Raw genomic sequence first — 22,952 nt, forward strand, 5'->3', positions numbered from 1 at the left:
GTTCTTAGAAGACCTAATTGGTTTTAGCTTTAAGTTGTATGTACTGAAAATGTAAAAAGTTTCTCTTAAGTGAATTTTAATTTGTGATGATAGACTAGTTATTATTTTTATCAAGTTATCAGTTAATGCACAAAATACAAATTTACATGTAATTGATTTTATAAATGATCCGATTGTGCAATTCTTATACGGTATTCTATAGAACATTTTCTCATTTTTTTAATGTATATTTGTAGGGATAACTCAATCATATTCACTGCATTGATATTTTATTTTGGATACTTGATGTTGGAGCATCCTCATAACTTGCCCATTTGGAGGACCGCTGGAATCATTTTGACAGCTTTAATCCATATTGGTCCCATCGAATTTCTCTACTACTGGCTTCACAGATCATTGCACCGCCGTTACCTTTACTCGTTATATCATTCCCATCACCATTCATCCATTGTCACTGAGCCCACGACTTGTAAGTCATCTTCCATTTCAATAACTTAAGATATAATTAAATTTTCTGGAGAAACAATATAATTTTCAATAATATTGACGTGTGCGATCATTTCTTCTAAAAGTTTAAGTTGTTAGAGAGATCACATATTTATTTATTAAATTATGTCTTCCCGCTCCCTCTCACGTGCGAGTCTAATTCTTTCTGATGGCCCAAACACACGAAAATTCTTTTCAATAATGGGTGGGGGTGATGAGACTCAAACTCGGGACTTCTGCCTGCTTTGAGACCATGTTAAAGTATGTGGCACCTCATCTAAAAGCTTAGATTATTAGAAAGAGCACACTTTTATTTATATAATTATGTCTTTACAAACAGATTACATGATTGATTTCCAAAGTAACAATGTTTGATATGATCCTATCTTCCTTTTTATGTCGGTTAAAAATAACGGTTCTGAATTTGAAAAGTCTAATTCTAAACATCTCATTTTAGGCTGAAGTGATGAAAACACCCCTAAATTTGGCAAGGTTTCGTAGTACAGTCCCTGAACTATTGCCACACTTAAAAACACCCCTGATCTTGGCTATCTGGATTTTAATTCACCCCCGCATTGCCACATGGCACAGCAAGTGTGCACAAACACTTTCAGGCGCGTGGGAGGCTCCACATCAGCTTTTTTTTTTTTTTTTTTTTTTTTAAAAAAAAAAAAAAATCTAATTTTTTTACATTTCTTTAATTTTTTTTTTTCCTATTCCAACATCTAAATCATCCCCTTCCTCCATTACAAAGTATATTTTTTTTAAATCAGAAAAAAAAAAAACAATTTTTTTTTAAAAAATGTGGAAAATCCATTTTTTAAAAATAAAAAATAAATCTTAACTGGATTTTTTATTAAAAAATTTGGAACTTTTTAAATATTGAAAACTGAATTTTTTTTAAAAAAAAAAGTGCGGAACCCATTATTTTTTAAAAAAAATCTGGAAAATTAATTTTTTTTAATTAAAAAACCTGGACTTTTTTAAAATCTAGGAAACTAAATAAACCCATTTTTCTAAAAAAGAATCTGGAAAATTGAATTTTTGATTAAAATCTAGATTCAAAAAATAATCTAATTTTCCGGGATTATTTAAAAAAAAAAAAAAAAAAGGGTTTCCACATTTTAAGAAAAAATCAGTTTTTCCATATTTGTATAAAACTCCAGTTTTCCAGTTCTTTTTTAAAAAAGTGTCTTAAAAGAATCATGAAAATCTAGATTTTTTAGGACACTTTTAAAAAAAATCAAGTTTTCATTTTTTTTTACAGATATTTTAATTAAAACTGTAGTTTTTCAGTTTTTTAAAAAAATCAAATTTTCCAGATTTAAAATAAATATTCCATTGTTCCAGATTTTTATAAAAAAAAAAATGAAGTTTACCATTTTTTAATAAAAAAGAATCAGTTTTACATTTTAAAAAAAAAAATTTATCTATGTGGAGGACACATAGGACGAAACTGCCAAGTGGACGGCGAGTGCATTCCACTCGCCGTGGCATGTCTACGCGGGGTGAATTAAAATTCATTTAGTCAAGATCAGGGGTGTTTTTAAGTGTGGCAATAGTTCAGAGACTGAACTTCAAAACCGTGCCAAGTTTAGGAGTGTTTTCATCACTTCAGCCCTGATTTTACTCTAATGATATGTTACTATAGTCATACAGATGTCATCTCAGCTTTAAGATTCCTAAGAGTTTTTTATATGTTCCAAGAATAATTCTTTCTATCTATAAAAAAACAAACGAAGATAAGATGTTCTGAGATTAAATACATATTTTCCTTTTTATATTAGCATATGTTAGCATAAATATTTCGGGGCAATTTCTGGAGGAATTGAGCATTGGACAGTTGAGTTAAACAATGCAATCAAGACCGACCATTTTTAACTATCAACTGGACATTGAGTTCTTCTTCCAACAAAAGAGATTACAAATGATCAGGGGGAGTTGTTACATCTTGGAAATTTCGTGTCGTTCGCATTATGAGTAGACTAACACAAGCCTAAAAGTGCATATGAAGTCCTTATAAGGTTAAGAATGCGACCCAACAATTCCAAGTATGTACCTTAAGGTTTCAAGGTCATATGAAGCGGCGGAAGTAAGTTTGTTGAAAGATTGGAATTTGAGTCATGGTTTGGGAAGATTTCGTAACATTTGAGTTATTCATTGCTTAGCATTGTGGGGGGGGGGGGGGGGGATATAGGGCCCCTTATATGGTTAAAAAAGTTTTATATGAGTGCCAAGAAGGTTCCATAAGGATTAGAGGTTAAACGAATCGAAAAAAATGCATTTCCGCGAAATCAAGAAAAATAGGGCAATGTGCGGTCGCACACTGATTGTGCTAAGCCGCATACTGGCCGCCAACTTGCCAAATTGGCTGGCCTCACTACCCAATATCATCCCTTGGGAGAGGAGGGGAGGGGAGGTGCGGTCGCACACTTAGTGTGCTGAGCCACATCTCCACCGCACACTCAAGCGGGAGGGCATTTTTAAAACCTCTTTAAGTCCCAAAAGATCCCATTTCTTATATACACCTTCCACACTCTTCTCTTTACATTATTAGAGGTTTCTTGAGAGTTCTTGAAGGTTCCATAACATTCCAAACCTTTCCATATCATCAAGAGAGAAGATCAACATCAAAACCCAAAGAGAATCCATGGAAGGTGATTGTTCTTGCTTCTCTTCAAAGTTGTGATAAACTTGGTCTTGAAAGGAGTTGGGGAAGGTGAATTTCTTCTATAATAAGGTATGATCTTCCTATTATTTACATGATTGAGTTGATATAAAGGTTTAGTAACTCTTGGAAAGGAAAAGAATTAAAGTGGAGAAGTTATAAAATGTTGAAGTGAAGAAGATGACTATGAGATGAACTTGAAAAAGGGATTTTGGATAAGTTTGAGATTGAATTGAATGTAACTTCTTGAATATGGTACTGTAAATTTTATTATTGTTGTTTGGGAGTTGATTTTTAATTTGGTGGAAGTTGACAAAATAGGGGAAATGCTGCCCAAATTTCGTTAGTTCGTTAATTGCACTAGTTTGAACTTAGAAGTGTTTTCAAGACTTAACCCTAGTGTGAATCCTCTTGAATGTAGATTTTGTGGACTTTGGAGGAGGATGTTAAATAGTTAGAAGACGTAAAGGTATGTAAGGCTAAACCTTCTTTCTAAAGGCATGATTTCCTCGTCGTGAATCCATCTATGATGTTCATAATGTCCTACTTCCTAGAGAATGTTAGAAGCTCATGACTATCAAGATTCTTAAGATGTTATTGATGAAAGCTCTTCATAGTGATGATGATAATGATGATGATGACTATGGTGATTCCAAAATAGAAATCGGGGGCTTACCGATGTTACACCTCTCATTTTCATACGTTGAGTTTTGCCAAATGCTAATTGTCCTAGCCTTGGAAGTAGGACAAATTTTTTTCGAGGTCATGGGGATAGATATGTCCATCTTGAGTATATAATGGAGTAAAACCATGTTTAGTAAGACCCGGGAAGGTTTAAGACTCGTCGGATCATCGGAGTTAAGTTTCGGTGGAAGTTTGGTAAAATGTCACATTATGGCGCACTTTGTGGCGCAACATGTGAGCAGCAAAGCGCGCTTTGCGGCCACACAGTTGCGCAGCAAAGTGTGACAGTGAAATTTGGTGATGTTGCGAGGTCTGCGACACAACATGCGGCTAGCAAAGCACGCTTTGCGTCTAGCAAAGCTTGCAGCATGTTGTGTCGGTCCAGAATTTTCTGGACCACTATAAATAGACCAAATTCGACCCTAACTCATTATTTTACCATTTTTGGACATAGAAACCTCTAGAAACTCTCTCAACAACTCTTCTTATGAGCTAAGACCAAAATCAAGAGCAAATCCAAGAGAGATCAAAGATCAAACCCTAAGAATCAAGAGACTCAAGTGCAAAGAGGCTCACTAGGGTGAGTGGAAGTCAAGAAAATCCTTTGGTATTGGAGTTGGGGGTTTTTCTCAAGCAGAGTATCTTCATCCAAAGATCATTCCTACATAATCAAAGGTGAGTTTTACATCTAACTCATGTTATTCAAAGTATTAAGTAGTTGAGAGACTTAGATGATGGAAGGAGATAGAAAATGGGTCACAAAGATGAGAATAATGAGATTGTAAATAGTAGTTTGGAATGAGTCATGAATATTGATATGTTGTGATTGTAAGTATGTTATGAATGACATTTAGAACATGGGATAAGCATTATATGTGAGAGAACGTAATAGTGACTATGACCGTGATTATGGAGGAATTGAGTGAAATTGTGAAATGTGGATAATGTAGATGAATGATGATTGTTGCTTATAATATTGTGAATGTTGTTATGGATGTTTGGGAGTTGATATGTAATATGAGGAAAGTTGTATAAACAAAGGAAATGCTGCCCAATTTTCTCTAGCATTAGTAAGCGCGTTCATATAATCGATTAGCTAATGTTGGTGCGAATTCTCTTGAAGGTAGAAACACGAGCATCGAAGGAGAACGATCAAATGATAGAATAGCTAAACGAAAGAGGTATGTAAGGCTAGTCCCTTCTTTCTAAGGCATGAGTCCTATGGCATGAATCTTCCTATTCTTCCATGATCTTCCTAAATAACGGAAATTATGAGTCCATGACTATAAAGAGATACGATATGAGCATGATAATGATGATGATGAGTTTAAGTATAGAGAATCCCAGAGTAATATATGATGTCCATGAGGTTAAGTGATCCTAAGTATGGTTCCATTGATGCTTTTCCTTGTGTGCACTCACCTTAAAATATTAGTCCCTCCAAGGTGAGATATGACGGTTATGATTACTCCATAACGTAGTCGGGGGTTCACGACTTCATGTCACCCCGACATAGCCATGGTTACCTTCAAGCTTTAATGTATAATTAATGATGAACGTATGATGATGTTAAGTTATGATAAGTTTATGTTGACTATATGACGATACGATTACACCGTGCCTAGTTGGCCGGGCATGTTACCACGAAGGCGGGCTGCATACGATTCCACCGTGCCTAAATGGCCGGGCATGTCACCGCTGAGGCGGACTGCTATGTTTACACTGAGCCTAGAGGGCCGGGCATGACACCACTAGTGGGCGGCATATGATGGTTACCCCGACGCAGGCTAACGATGATGACATATATATATGATACGATGATGTATGCGCTATGATGATACATGTACTACGATTATATATGATATATGTATGAAATGTATCCACCCTTAAAAGTTACGCAGGTTATATCTTCATCTTATGTCTTATGATTTCTCTATTATGTTCATTTCATTCATGCCTTACATACTCAGTACAATGTTCGTACTGACGTCCGTTTTCTTTGGACGCTGTGTTCATGCCCACAGGTAGACAGGGAGGTGATCCAGACTCGTAGGAGCTATTAGCTGACTTGAGAGCACTCCATTGTTCCGGAGGTGCCATTAACTTATTCTTTTGTGTACATATATGTTTTGGGCATGACGGGGTCCTGTCCCGTCCATATGTCTAGTACTCTATTAGAGGCTCGTAGATGCGTATGTGTGGGTAGTATGGGGTCACGATGTCCTTATTGTATGTACATTATTTTGATAGCCAAAGGGCTTATGTATATAAAGGTAATTATGTTTCGAAGAAAAAAAGTGGTTTTTCCTATGATTTGAGTATAAGGTTAATGAATGAACGCTTGATGTGTACGATGGGTAATGGTATGAGCGGTGCTCGGTGGTTAGCCCCGGGTACTCGTCATGGCCCCTAGTCGGGTCGTGACAACCGACTTAATGTCACCCCGATAGAGTTATAATGTTCCTTTTGGATACTCATGTATGTCATATGTGTAATAGCTATTTTATGATACCGAGCTTATATAGCCGGGTATGATATCTATTGCGCGCACACCACTGTAGTTGGGTACGGACAACATCGAGCCTTGTTATGGCCAGGTATGGATTGCACCGAACATACATGGTCGGGTATGGTATCATTGTATGTATATGTATACTAGTTCTCAAACACGTGCGTTGCACGTGTGTCCCATGCTAATTAGTACAAACATTTTAAAATGATATAAATTGATATTTTACAAACACACACAAAAAAAAAATAAAAAAAATTAAACAATGGGAAAACACCATAGAAAATAAATTCAAAAATAGATAAATAAATACAGAAATAGGTCTAAAAATGCAGCTATAAGTGGGAAAGTTTTTGGCAAACTATGACGAAGCGTCAATTAATTATTAACAGAAATTTCATTAGCAACGGCAGTAAACAATGGATGGAAAAGATGAAGAAAAGGACAAAGCAAAGAGAAACATTTTCAGATTTCTTAACCATCAACTTTCGAAAATTACTTTTTCATAAGCTTAGGTTTTGATTAGGTTTGGCAATACAGATGAGGAAATCATAAGGCTGCTTATCTCAAATAAATAAAGAATGAGAGAAAGTTGGCAATTGGAATTTAATCTAAGAAAACAAAGAAAGCATACCTCAAATTGACAGATAGGCCGGCGACGGCAACGGCATACGGCGGCGACGGTGACTGGAAGATGGCGACGGTGACTAGCAGGCGGTGTTATTAGGGTTAGAGAGAGGGGGAGAGAAAACGTCAGATCAAAAGAGAGAGAAAGGGAAAAGGCATGGACGGCGACGCAATGGCCGACGGCGGCGAAGCGTCCACCGGTACCGACGACCGTGATCGGCGGCTACGTTATTAGCGTTAGAGAGAGAGAGGGGGAGAGAGAAGGTGAGAGGAAAAGAGAGAGAAAGGGGAAAGATCGATATAAATTAAAGGGTCTGTATTTTATGTTTTTTGACAAATTATACCGACCTGTATGTATATTATTTTTTAATTTTATTTTTAATTTAAAAGAATACCGACCTCACGAGGTCGGTTTATTAAAAATAATTTAAAATTTATTTTTAATAAACCGACCTCGTGAGGTCGGTATTCTTTTAAATTAAAAATAAAAGTATAATATTTTGCATAAAATGAATTTCTGACCTAGAGAGGACGGTACTTTATTTTTTGAAATTTTGGTACAATATTACCAACCTCATGAGGTCGGTTTATTTTAAAAAAAATTGAAAAATAAATATTACGATTTTACCGACCTCATGAGGTCGGTTTTTTTCCGACCTCAAATGAGGTCGGTTTTTTGAGGTCGGAAAATCCAGTTTTAAATAGTTAACTATTTAAAACGGAAAGAAAGGACATTCCAGAGGTTGCAATAAACTGTTATTTCAACCATTAGTGGAAGATGAAAGGAATTCAAATTAGTGGGAAAAAATGACAAAAAGAATTGAAGCAGTTGTCTTTGCATTTACACGCACAATATATTTTTTCAAGGATTCCAAAGATAAACTTAGTAAATTGCCTTTTTAATACTTGATGTTAAGAGACTAATTTATAGAGTATTTTAACAAAGAGTATAAAAATTTCAGCCATTTTGGTATTTCCCACAAATTGAATGTCCGAATGTATCCCAACTTGCTAATGTTGTGGCAAATTTTGCATTTAAAAGTCTCAGAAATCTGAAAAGCCAAGCTAGGAAATTGAAAGGATTGGATATTTGGATGTAGGAATTGTAAAAGTTAGTTCTAGAATAGAGTGATAAAAAGTTTAGTCATCTACATTTGCATATGACAAAGACCAAGCAGAGATGAAGGCTAGAAAAATTAATTAAGTTTCTGCATTGATCCTGCTGCCGAACATTCTTGAAGGTGTCATTTAATTAAGAAGAAGAATTGTATGCAGTAGCTATTACGCAACTTTCATCTATGCTGTGCTCGGGCCTCGTTCTTTGTGTTTTTAAGAACAGTCACCTCTAGCTGTTTCCTTTGTTGTTAGATCCAGCTTCTTCATCATTACACCATTATTTGCTAATGTTTTGCTACCCACCACTGTCAGCTAACTGATCTCTTTTTCTTTTTCTATTTATTCTCTGCTTCTGTATCTATCTATCCCATGGAGCATTTGTTTGAACTTACAACTAACTTCGTATATAAGCACAGAAGAATGACTTTTCATACGTATAACTTGCAACTATTAAGATGAATTTGGATTAGTACTAAATCATTAAACGGTAACTTCTCATATTCTCTACCTTATCAAGATGAATTTGGTCCATTACTAAACCAGTAAATTTAACTTCTCATTTCTCCACCGTTTCAGATGAATGAAGAGAACCTGCTTATTTAATGGACTGATTTGTAAAGGGATAAAGTAAATTTTAAAGGGAAAAGTTATATTCTAAGTACTAAAGAAAATATGCACAGATATAGCCTATATTAATTACTGGCAGATGAACCATTCATTCACCAATTCTCCGGTTCAATGCATTTGATTTTCTTTCATTAACTATTACTATTAAATCTTTTTTTTTTTTTTAAAATCTTAATGTTATGGGGAAAAAGTGAATATGGGGAAGATGAAGGATAGAAACAATTAATACTAATAATAGCTAAGGGAATTAATTTGCTATAATTAAAGAGGGGAAAAGGCTGTGAAAAGTTACTTTGAAGATGAAGATGAAGCAAAGAAAAAAGAATGAATGAAAAATGCCAGAACATAATATGATTGCATTACGTTTTTGGGGAATTAAGTGTGGAGAATTAAAGTGCAACTTCTAATTCAACCTTTATGTAATTAAAGTATTACTATTTAATTATATAATTAATTAGATTTTAATTTAGTGTAGGGGAAAGTTGATATTAGTATTTAATTAGATATTTAATAATTTAATTTAGTATAGGGGCAAAATAGTAATCCAACTTTGAAGATAGGAGCTTTCCACTTTTAGTATAACTAGTTTTTCGGTATGTGCATTGCACGTATATTTCGAGTCACGTAGTGTACGCGTTTGTAAAATATATCGATATAATTAAAATATGACTTTGAGTAAATAACTATACGTGAAAGAGACCAAATTTATGTGAATGATTAAATTACGAAACGTTGTATGATTGATGAATTGCTTGTCAAATTCAACATGCTTGGATATCGTCTGAACTGAACCTACGAATATAAACAATCAAAGTTTATTCGGAAAAGGACCACAAATACCCCTAACCTATTGAATTTGGCTCAAAAATATCATTCTTCCACCTATTGGACCAAAATGCCCCTAACCTATTGAACTTGGCTAAAAAATACCCTTCTTCCACCATATTGGATAAAAATTGCCTTCAAAGTTATTTTTTGATTTAAAATACCCCTAAAACTAATGGTTGACTATATGAGATTTTGTAAAAAGTCAAGTGGCAGTGTATACCGAATTAGGTAGTATATCATTTTTTTTAATTTCAATATTACAAACTGCATGACAATTCATATATATCCACTATATATCGCACTTTGTGTGGGAGAGGAGTTATTTTTAAGTAATATTATTTTAGTTATAGCGTAGTTTTTAGTTTCGTAGTACTATTTAGCTATCATGTAGTTACTGACTCTTCAATGTGTATTACTATCTCTTTCTGCATTGGTTTTGTATCTTGCTATTCTGCTGTCTTTTTATTTTGAGTCGAAGGTTTATCGGAAACAACCTCTCTATCCCACAAAGGTAGAGGTAAGGTCAGCAACAGACATCCTACCCTCCCCAGACCCCACATGTGGAATTATACTGGGTATGTTCTTGTTGTTTATTCTGTCGTCATGTTCAGACCTAGATTCTCAAATTCCGTATATAAAATGGAGAAATACGCGTTTGGTTGTAAGTTTTTCATTTTATAAAAGTTATTTTTGGCTTAAAAATTCTCCTAAAATTCCTGGTTGAATTCTTGGTGACTTATCCTTGAACTCTTAAAATATGAATTTTCAATTATGACTGGCATTCACATGAAAGGGTAGACGCCATTGAAGATTATCTTTATTAAAATGGTAATAGCCCAATATTTCCTATGACTACACTATTTTGTCACAAAATAAATGTTTAATGAGAAGATCTTTCAACATTTGACTATAATCTACACTTAATGTAGTATAACAATACATAAGAATGGTTAACATCCTTGTGTGACCACACATTATTAACCTCTTTCCTTTTTTATCAATACTCACCAGAAAATGTTACGTACCTTTTCATCACAAGAATTATACTCCCCACGTGCTTGTGTCTCATTTTCAAAGTACTTACCAAAATAATTAAAAAGAGATTTATTCTCTACGGTGAAGATTTTTTTTGTCATCCTTCAATACCTCATCAACAACATCTATGCGGAAGCATCGATCTTGTTCACCAAGCATTAGTTATTTCTCATCATTTTGTAAACAAAAAGTACCGCATACCAAAATAAAATTTAGAGTAAGGATCATTTAAAATAAACCTCGAAATATAGTGATTCACAAGTGCAAATATTTGACTCTAATATTTTACCACATTTTATTAGTTCATAAGTTGAACGTGAATATATTCAAGATACTCATCAAACACTTAACTTCAAATTTGGCATGCCTAGAATTACAAATCACCATAAGCATATCAAATATGTTATTCCTATATATAACATGCATTTCAAGATCATCACAAAATAAGTCATCTACTAACATTTATTTAAATGAATTTCATAAAAAAATAAAAAATAAATAAAGAATGGAAATCCATTAATAAATAATAAGTAGAGTAAAGAAAGTAGAACACGACTTCTGTTATCATAAAGGTTCCAATCTCTCCCAGGAATGGGGCCATTGCAAAAACTTTTCTAAATTGTGATACCTCCTTTGATCGTTCGAACCTTACTGCAGCTTCACTGTAAGCATACTTAAGATCCAAAGTTCATTCTATTTCTCTTATCATGCTTAAAAGATTGGCATGCCTAGAATTACAAATCACCCACCATAAGCATATCAAATATGTTATTCCTATATATAACATGCATTTCAAGATCATCACAAAGTAAGTCATCTACTAACATTTATTTAAATGAACTTCATAAAAAAAATAAGGAATGGAAATCCATTAATAAATAATAAGTAGAGTAAAGAAAGTATAACCCGACTTCTGTTATCGTAAAGGTTCCGATCTCTCCCAGGAATGGCGCCATAGCAAAAACTTTTCTAAATTGTGATACCTCCTTTGATCGTCCGAACCTTACTGCAACTTCACTGTACGCATACTTAAGATCCAAAGTTCGTTCTATTTCTTTTATCATGCTTAAAAGAAAAATAAAATTAAATATCCCAAAGCATTGTTATATGCAAATGGCTTCACTTTGTTATAGCAAATATGACACAAAGTGATTTCCGTCACACGTAGATAAAAAATAATGGCTACAGATTTCATTTCGATCAGACAATTTTCATTGGCATCAACAGATGCGCCATCTTGAATGGACACAAATGAGAAGCCTTTAAATAGATGTTTCCAATTATGTAATTCATGCAATTAAATAAAATATTTTAATTCGATCATCACATAATGAAAATCTACCCTAATAATTATAGAAACCAAACATCATAAATAAAATAGGGTAGAAAAATTAAAGATTGAGTAGAGATAATAGAACCCGATTTTGATCGCAACTTATAACGTGCTTCTATCTCGCCATGACTCTCTTTTAGTAATTGATGGTATTTTCATTATGCTTGAAACATTGAATCCACTTCGACTTTGTTGTCAACGTGGTTAGTACACGCCATTTTATTTCTTTCAATCCAACCAGGATTGTTGATTATAGGCCCCTCTAAAATTTGAAGGTTTTTTTTTTTCCCGTTCCCAATCGTAGACACCAATTATCACTGCCTTTAATGGGCTGACTCCCAAAATCAGAAATTCCTAAAGAACCACTCTCCTGCGAACCCGTCAACCCTGAATTAGCCATTAAAACATTCATCTCTTTTGTCGTGGCTGACTGCTTCATTCTTCAACATTTGAAATATATCTCTTTTATTTGATTTTCATTATCAGAATCTCCTTGATATAAGCAGCGAAGTGATTTTAGGGGATAAGTTAAAAAAAAATGTCACACAAAGTTCTCTCTCTAAATTAATTTGCAGTTGGAAACATTTGCATAACTTCAAGTTTGCTAATCTTTTGGATTCAGGGAAACAAACTAATTTTCACTTCCGCGAGAGGTGTTGTCCATGCCTTTGCTTAATGCCAAAACAACCATTACCCAGAGAGACACTAATGAAAAATCATGAACTTTTAATACCCCGCATCTCCACAATTGCTTTTTGTTTTCTCGCACAACAAAGAAGACTCCATTATAACGGAAAGTTTACTATCCTAAAATTGTTGTATAAAATTCTAAAAAAAATACAATGGAGTGAAATTGTGCATGCGAAATATTAAATAAAAGAGAGAAATATGTAAACAAAAATACTGAATGAATAGGCAAGGCGTTTCCAGGAAACTATCTTTAGGAGAGTAAATTCTCACAAACTGTGCAAGTGGTTAACGGGAAAGTCCATACTCCGGATACAATGCCTATTCTGAAAATCAAAGTTGCACTCTTTGATTTCTTCTACCACAAGAACTGAGCCCAATAGAAAAGAACGTTTTAGAAGAAGACAACAAAGAGATATAGAGGAATTGTTTAATTCAACAATGGTGGAATATTGTTGAAACTTGAGAGATGTACGAAGCAGAGAGATATTCATTCTCTCCTTAATGCTTCTGCCAAAGATTTATAGGAAAACCTTTTATTAAAACATCACCAAAGAGTTAACGTACACATCCTTTCTTAAAAAGGATTAGTCATCAACTTTTGAAATAAACACACCACTTTAGAAAGGTCATAACTAATTAAATTAATTTATTCCTTATTAATTAAATATTATTATTATTATTATTATTATTATTATTAAATAATATATAACACAATAGGTTAGGAATATTTTTTACCCTTTCTCCTTCGGACTAGGAACAAAGTCTAGTTTCCTTCACCTTCTTTTGTTTTAGGTATGAGTTTTTGAGGCCGAAACATTCGAGTCGAATATAAAGCAAAGATACTCAGAAATATATTAACTTCGAACTAATAAAATATGCCTAGATTCTCTGCACATCCATCCACCAAACATAATTACACCCGTTGTTTTCACTTAGAGCATTTTATACCAATATAGGAATGCAATATTTCCTCATACTAACAGTGAATTACATTAAAATTAAGTGATAACCGATCTCTCACTAAACAACTACAAATTTTCACATAAAATATCATTTTATTAATTATTCTTTCCATCGGTCATAATAGTTTTAATCATGAATATTGCTAGTTTTATGATTAAGAGCAGTAATAAATTGGAAAAGCAAAAATAGGGAACATAGCAACAATACAATACAAATTAAACAATCAATCAATGCCCCAATATCATAAGTTTGAAACGTATGTAGTTCATACAAATACACAATTTCATACTTAAGTAGTTAAGTGTCATACACAAGCAAGAAATGAGTCAATTATATGATGACTAAATATAATATAGAAAATTAAAAAACCTAATTCTTGTTCACTTTGATCTTTCACTGTCTTTCATGCCCTGATAAAAGAAGACCTTTTTCTCGGTTTCATTCCGTGCAAGAGCCATATCTTGGGAAAAAGAAAAAAAAAAGGAAAGAAGTTCGTGCAAACATTTGAGACAATACCAATTAGTTCGAATTAAGTCATTCAGTCAGAGCATTTTCCACAATATATCAATATACCAAATGGTGGCAACTCTTCGGGAAAGCAACATTGACTGAAGTTATTAATTTGAGTAAGTGTCTTTTAGTCTATTACACGGTAGTTATTTCCCCACTTTAAGTTAAGTAGGATATTTTGGTTATTTGAAAGGGTATTTAAGTAATTTAACTTTCAAGTTAGGGAGTTCATGCTTTTAATATAATATAGATATGATGTATGGAATGTTTTCTTTAGAGAAAGGTTAGGCAAGTATGATGAATGTCTCAAGAGGTATGAATGGTCTTTCTATCTTATGTTATTCTTCATGCTTTTATCATGTTGCTATTCATGCTTTACATGCTCAGTACATTATTCGTACTGACGTCCTTTTGTTTGTGGACGTTGTGTTCATGCTCGCAAGTAGACAGGGAGACAGACCCGACCCTTAGGCTGCTTCATCAGAGATTGCCTAGAAGAGCTCCATTTGATCCAGAGTTGCAGTAGTTGGTATTATTCTTTTGTGTACATATATGGGCATGACGGGGTCCTGTCCCGTCTTTATGATTCTATATACTCTTCGTAGAGGCTCGTAGATAGATGTGTATAGTTAGATATCCCTCAGCTTTGTCGGCTCATATTTTGTATATCATTTTGATAGCCTTGTTGGCTTGTGTATATATGGGCATAGTCAATGATGTTTATATAAAAGCGCCTACGTCCGATGAGATTCGTGTCATTTGGTCTCGATAACTATGAGTTAGCCATGTGGCTCACCTAGATATGATTATGAGAGTAGGATGAGAGGTGCTCGGTAGGTTAGCTCCGGGTGCCCGTCATGGCCCTCCGGTTAGGTCATGACAGTTGTACATAGCTACGACATTCCCTAATCTAACATGATAGATAGCTAAAACTTTCTTTAATACAAAAATTGGTAAAGTAAATGTAATTGGTGAGTGGATACAAAGGCCATTTAGCCATGATCTATGAGGTATCCAATCTGTACAAAAGATAGATTATCCTCTAAAACGTTCTCTTTAACTGTTACAAAATTATGACACTCATGGTGGCTCGAAAATAATCTCCGCCTTTCTATATTAGATGTGTGTATAGTTGGCAAGCCGCACCTATTCATAGTCATGCGACCTTTGCCTTATGTTGGTAATTCACCAAAGCTACGAAACAGCTGTGAATGAGGGAAGATATAGCTCAGTGTAGCTAACTTATATGCAACTTGATTAATCTCCCCCAGAAGTGCTTCAGGATAAAGCCATTAAGTTCCATCAATTTCCTTATTCCACAATCTCTTATAAAATCCTCCAAAGGTATAAGGTTTATGCGATTGACACACTCCTCTAGCATCTTGAAATTACTCTCAACTATATTGTATCGAAACTCATTATCCAATAAGCACCACCTGATACCAAAAGGAAGTATATATAACTGCCTCAGCCCAATTGCTAGTTACAGTGCCCAAGGCTAAAGTACATGCAAAGATAAGGAAGCCACTATTATCTCTGATCACTTCACCACTCCCACATCTTCCATTCTTACAGCTAACGCTGAGGTGAGTTTATCAAAACATATAGGTGGTTTGATCCATCTAAATACGATACTCCCGTTGAAGTTAACGGTGTTATTGCATAATAGGTTACCAATGCTATCGTAGTTTGGACTTAGCTTAATGCCATGAAACTGGTTGTTCACAAATTGAAAAATAGTAAATGAAATTAGGGACAAAGTCCTCTTCGCCCTTACCCTCTCGATTCAATACTTGACTGTTATTTTAAGCTTCCACCTATAAACTGAAAAACCAGGTTCTTCAGAACCTATGCAAGAAGGAAATAGTAAATCAATGCAAGAATTTTTTTACGTGGAAAACTCTTTGCTCACGGGAGGAAAAAATTAATCACGACCTATCTTCTTTAGGATTTCCCCAAATTAAACTCTCCAATTTAACTCGAGCAATTTTAAGGTTATAATTCTTTGTATATCTAAGGAACTGACCCCTACAACACTTATCCCCCTATCTACAATATGCTTCGATTGTAGCCTAACTTCTTCAAAGACTATACCTAGTCTAAGGAGTCCTTTACAACACAAAACCAACACCTAATACAAATCACCAAGAATGTAAGAAGTGTATAGTTAATGACCACAAGAATTTAAGTATTACAACTGAAGAACAGTATGAATGAATCTTGATCGGAACAAGTCTCTCCTCCTTTTTCTCTCTCCTCCTCCTTCTCCTTTTTCTTCTTCTTCTCCTTCTCCTCCTCCTCCTCCTCCTTCTCCTGATCCTTCTTCTTCTTCTACTTTTTCTTCTCCTCCTTCTCGGCCTACCCCTTCTTATCCTTCGTCTTCTCCATCTTCTATCCTTCTTTTCCTTCTTCTCCTCCTCCTCCTTTTTCTTCTCCTTCTCCTTCTGCTTCTTCTCCTTCTCTTTCTCTTTCTGTTTCTCCTCCTCCTCTTTATTCTCCTTATTCTCGTTTTCTTTCTTCTCCTCCTCCTGCTTCTCCTTCTCCTTCTCCTCCTCCTTCTCCTTCTCCTCCTTCTCCGTTCCTTTCTCCTTCTCCTTCTCCTTCTTCAAGACACTTGTGTAGATCTCTCTCTATTTTAGTAGTCTTTCCATCCTTCTTGAACACTGATTCTCACTTGTATATTGTTTGTCAAACACCAAAACTTCATAAGCTCTTGAATTAAGATTCAGGTCCAAGAAACTCAACAAATTTCCCTTTTTGATGATGACAAATCCATAATAATTTCATACTTTTCATGTGCATGCTATCAACTTCATAATTCTTTATGTGCTCTTCACGTGCATCTCCCCCTTAGGAACAACTTCTATGTTGACAATCTTCCGCCTAAGAAACAACTCCATTTTGATCTAGCTGACTTAGTAAGACGTGATCTCGCTTAATTAGTTTATGTAGGGATGGCTAGGTGTAAGAACCTGATTTGAATAACTCCTTTAAAAGAAACTGCCCAACTGAACTCTGCTCGAATTAGTTCAGTAAAGGATTGAATTCTTCAGAATTTACCAACCATATTTAGTCGGCATGCATGTCTTAGCCAATAGTTCATGTTCCCAGTTGTGAAGTTGATAACAGGTTTATCCATAATCATTTCAAACGACCTTTAACATGAATCAAACCCTTTTCCTTATTCCAATAGTAAATATATTTGCAAGAAGTGTAGCAAAGTTCAGAGGGTTCTCTAGCATCCGAGCTTTTCAAGAGTTTAATATACTTTTATTTTGATTGACTAGAGATTTTCCTTTTTGTAAATATTGATTAATCAAATGAGGGAAGGCTTGGGCAAGAGTATTTGGGTGGTGGTTGGGGAGTTTGCGCAAAGAGATAGACGGTGAGCATTTTTCTCACAAATATGACCGTCTTAGAGCAGCTTAGTTAATACTTCCTCCCTCCCAATTTATGTGCATGTTTGACTTGACACAAAGTTTCAGAAAGAAGGAAGACTTTTGAAATTTGTGTGGTTATAAATCATTTCACTAAGGGTAAAAGAGAATTTTAAAGTTAAAAGTTATTTTTAATTATAGAAAGATGACATTCTTTTTGCAGACTAAAAAAGAAAGGTTGTCACATAAATTGAGACAGAGTAAGTACTTGAAAACGGATTGCTTGACCAAAAGCTGAAAATAGTTATAGCTTCTTAGCTACTTGTGAGTAATTTAAGCATGTAACTGCTACTGCATTCGTTCCTTGTGAGAGATAACTATAGGCATAATACATAAACAAGCACTTAAACTTGACCTCAGCTAGCAAGTAAGCATTCCAACTTTGGGAGTGCACATATAGACACCTCAACTTGTCCCCACTGTTAGAGGCGGACCCAAGATTTTAAGACGGCGGGGGCACCATTATCTTAACATAAACGCCAACAAAATTTTTAGTGACGACCGAGGGATAATACCGTGTTAGACCGATCACTAATAGCGCAGCAGTGGCGAAAACACAAGTATACAGGTAAAAAATGTGTAATAAATAAAATTTAACACAGTGAAGCAAATAAAAGAGATAGCTCAGCGGCTAAGACTGTGCAACATGTGGTGATAGTGCAGTTTTGAATTTGGGCGAGCTCATTTACCGCTAATTGTTTCCCTAAAAATAGGTTCAAAAAAATAATTAAAAGTGACATTCGGGTTTAATCCGGGGTGACATGTAAGGGAAGCAGCAGTTGCAACGAACGTGCCCCAAAGACACTTTCATTTGTTGGAGTGCACAACTAAATATATACTAATCTCTCAAGGTATATACACATATATATACATAGTTTTTTTTGAAGAGTGGGAGTGCACGTGCACTCCCACCCTTCCATTTGGGTCCGCCTCTGCCCACTGTGTGGACACCCAATGCTGACGTGGCACACGAATTTTGGATGTGTCAAGATGTGGATTTTATAAGTTGGAGTGTTTAGTTGTCAGCTGAGGCCAATTAAATTTGATTAGAATGCCTTACCAAGTAAAATTGTGTGTTTTTGGCAGATATATTTCATCCATTTTTAGAACAACTAGCATACATGATGCTCTTTGGCATAACGATGCTAACAACTATACTAACTCGGACTGCTTCAGTAGTTTCACTTGCTGGTTATATCACTTATGTTGATTGTTTTGACATGATGGGCCATTGCAACTTTGAGATAATTCCAAAATGGATGTTTCCATCTTCCCCCCTCTGAGATACTTAATGATAACAGCCACGTAAGTCACATAATCTCCTCTTACTCTATCACTTGTATGAACTAACTAGTGAATATATTCACACTGTGCTATTATAAGAAATATTTCATCTTACACCTATAAACAAAAACAAAAAGGAAGAAAAATATACTTATTATTGTTGTGCGCCTACATGCAGGGGCGCACCTTATGACTAGGGGTGTCATCCGACACCGCTTGATCGAAATTTTTTAAACAATATACATTTATATATATAATTTAAAAAATCAGAATTCGTGTACATATATTTTAAAGTAACACGGTGAAGCATAAACTGCTTCTTGGCTCGATGGCTAAGCGCTTCCTTATCTACCTTTCACCCCGAGATCGAACCTACTTCGCAGTGAGTTTGTGGGATTTTTATTTTTTACTTTAACGTTTAATTGCTAAAAAATACGCTTTGAGATACTCGAACCCCCTTCCCCAAAAGGAGCAAACAAACCAATCAACCAAATATCACTTTGGCATATATGTTAGACATTAAATTTATTTAAACGAAAATTGAACTGGATTAATCAAGCTAAACTTAAAATAAAGTTCAAAAAGTTATTCATTCTTCCCTCTAATTTGTTCAATCTGTTCTCTTCTTTAGTGTTGACACCGCTTATGAAAAATCCTGCGTACGCCACTGCCTACATGATGACTCCGTTACTTACCAATTTTATGCATGAATGTAGTTATGAATGTTTCGTGGCCGAACACATAGATAGCCCGTTACACTTGTCCTAATGTTTTATTTAGACACCTTAACTAGTTGCTCAAAATTAGTGAAAGGTTTTGGGATAATTTGATTAACTGTAAATTGATATCAATTGGGATACAAGCAAATGAATTTAAAGAGATTTTGTACCTAAGAGACCGTCAACAACCAAAGATATGAGGAGTGTGTGGGAAGCCTATAGTAAATATTAATGTGAAAATATAATCTACAAGTTGATATACTGAAAATGACCATCGGTTATCTAAAGAGGAATGATAATCAAGGTGCCCAAAAAGAGATATCTAAGGCTCTCCAACAGGAACATTTTATCACCAAGGATCTTCAAAGGTCAATGAAGAAACAAAATCACATATCTTAGATCCCAAGTAATACCAAATAATAAATCACACTGCTTAGTATCCTCAATTGGAATTTCAGAGGGATGAAATTCCAAGCCTCAATAGACAGAGTTATCACTTTTATTCAAAGGTACAAAAATATCTTTCTAGGCTTTTCAAGAACCTTCTGTGGGAGAAGCAAATATTAATGGTTACAATATATGTTTTAGGATGGTCAATTGTTTTCAAACATAAACAACGATATCTTACTATTTTCGAACATAGAGATCAATTGTGAAATACAGTGCATTGAAGAACAAGCAGTTCACTGCAAAATTACTCACATAAGAGCTGACACTTCTATGTACATATTTGTAGACTGTACACTGAGAGATACAGGTTAAAGGAAACACTTTTACATGGTGCAATAACTGGAAAAGGAAAAGGAAAAGGAAGAGGATATGGAATAGGCTTGATAGATTACTAATCGATAGTTAATTGTAGGATCTGTTCCAAATCTCTACTCTGCAATACTTGCAAGAATTAGCCTCAGATCATTGTCCTTTATATATAGGGATGAAGAATGACCTAAATATTTTAAATTTCTGGACTTCTGGATTGCTGATGACTTAAGGTTATTATAAAGGAAGCTTGGAGCACACACATTGAAGGCAATGTTTTATGGAAGGTTTGGCATACATTTAAATTGGTAAGTAAGACCTTAGAAGGGGAGCCTTGGCGTAGCTGGTAAAGTTGCTGCCATGTGACCAGGAGGTCATCGGTTCGAGCCATGAAAACAGCCTCCTGTAGAAATACAAGGTAAGGCTGCATACAATAGACCCTTGTGATTTGGCCCTTCCGCGGGGTCCGGGATCTTAGTGCACCGGGTTGACCTTTTTATTTTAAGTAAGACCTTAAGTAAATGGTCCAAGATTTTCATAGGGAACGTCTTTGATACCGCTAAGACATGGAGGAAAAGAATGCTGAAGCTGGTCTGAATCTACAGGGGACAAAATCATATCAACAAAATGGAGCTCAATAGACATTACGCAAAATACATTCTCTATATGTTCTTTCTTGAAACAAAAAGCCCACTTGAAATGGAACATTGAAGTAAATAGTAATACTAGATACTTCCATAAGTTTATCAAGGGTATAAGAAACAGATTGTTATTGCTCAAAATTAAAGGGGAGAACAACCAATGGATTGAGGGGGAAGAGGATATCTCAAAAGTTGCAACAGACTATTATGAGAGTATGTTCTCTTAAGAGGCTCAGATAGTTGATTTTACAATTTGTTAAGAATTAAACGAGCAAAGCAGCGGAACCGTTAGGATGCAACAACACAAGAATAATAATGGAAGAAAGCAATAAACGTAATGAACACAAGATTTACGTGGAAACCCAAGACGGGAAAAATCACGGGGCGCGAAGCGCAGAGAAATCAACTATAAGGTGAGGAGTACAAAACAATCTCAACAGGGTGTCGAAGCACAACGAGATCAAAGGAAACGAAAGATTACAATCTCTCAATGAAAACTCTCTCTTACCTAAGTGTGGAATATAGTCTTGTGTGTAGTCTTGATAGTTGTTATGTTTTTCTTTATGTTATGGCTGAAAATATCCTTTAAATAGGGGTTGAAGACGTTCAAAATCCCAGTTGGATTGGGACAAGCCAGTCGAATCCCAGTTGGAATGGGACAATTATCGAATCCCAGTTAGAATGGGACAATTTTGATAAAGCCTTGACATATTCTAACAATCTCTACCTTGGACCAAAATACATCAACATCAACACTCGTCACCCCATAAAGCCTGAAGGGCAAGCCCCGAAGGGCAATTTAAGTATGAAGAACACCAAGTAAGTTTAAGCAATGTTTAAACTTAGTAATAGAAAGCGGCTTGGTTAACATATCTGCGAGATTCTCTGACGTGTGAACTTTCTTTAACACAATCTCCCCTGAAGCAATAGTATCTCTGATGAAGTGGTATTTAACGCTAATATGCTTGGTCTTCGAGCGATGAGAATCGGCCTTGGTAAGATGAATAGCACTCTGGCTATCAGAAAATACAATGGTAGTACCCTGTTGGGCACCTAGACTAATAAGAAGACCTCGCAACCATGTAGCTTCTTTAACACCTTCAGTTGCAGCGATGTACTCAGCTTCGGTAGTAGAAAGGGCTGCAATCGACTGTAATTGTGCTTTCCAAGAGATAGCACCAGAGCACAAAGGAAAAAATATAATCAGAAATAGACCTCCTACGATCGAGATCACCACCATAATCAGAATCAACGAACCCAACGACATCATAAGACGATGCCTTGGCTCTATCAAATACCAAACCAATATCAATGGACCCTTTCACATAACGAAGAATCCGCTTCACGACATTCCAATGATCCTTTCCAGGATTATGCATGTATCGGCTCACCATGCTTACTGCAAAATCAGGTCTAGGGCAAACCATAGCATACATAAGGCTACCAACAGCACTAGCATACGGGATAGAAGACATCCTCTCAATGTCATCCTCAGACTTAGGACAAGAGTCAGCAGACACTTTGAAATGAGCAAAGAAACGCAGTGGAAACAGGTTTACAATCAAACATATTAAATCTATCAAGGACTTTCTCAAAATACTTCCTCTGAGACAGGTAAAGCTTCCCAGCTTTTCGATCCCTGTGAATCTCCATACCTAGAATCTTCTTAGCTGCACCAAGGTCCTTCATCTCAAACTCAGAATTAAGTTGAGATTTTAACTTGTTGATCAAACACTTATCTTTAGAAGCAATCAACATATCATCAACATATAACAACAAGTAAATGAAGGAACCACCAGAAAACTGTCAAAAATACACATAATTATCATACTTACTATATGTGTAGTCTTGCCCAATCATAAAGGAATAAAAAATTTTGTACCACTGTCTTGGAGCTTGTTTAAGGCCATAAAGAGATCTTTTCAACCGATAAATAAATTGCTCCTTGCCAGGAACAACAAAACCCTCGGGTTGCTTCATATAAATTTCTTCTTCTAACTCTCCATGAAGAAACGCAGCTTTAACATCAGGTTACT

The 22,952-nt window shown here is 35.2% G+C and overlaps 1 pseudogene; it reads left to right on the plus strand.

The window, feature by feature from the left end:
- LOC132067542 (very-long-chain aldehyde decarbonylase CER1-like) overlaps positions 1–22,952 on the plus strand; it is a 67,407-nt pseudogene that overhangs the window by 27,480 nt on the left and 16,975 nt on the right.

This window comes from Lycium ferocissimum, chromosome 8, assembly GCF_029784015.1.
Source record: "Lycium ferocissimum isolate CSIRO_LF1 chromosome 8, AGI_CSIRO_Lferr_CH_V1, whole genome shotgun sequence".
Taxonomy (NCBI): Eukaryota; Viridiplantae; Streptophyta; class Magnoliopsida; order Solanales; family Solanaceae; genus Lycium; species Lycium ferocissimum.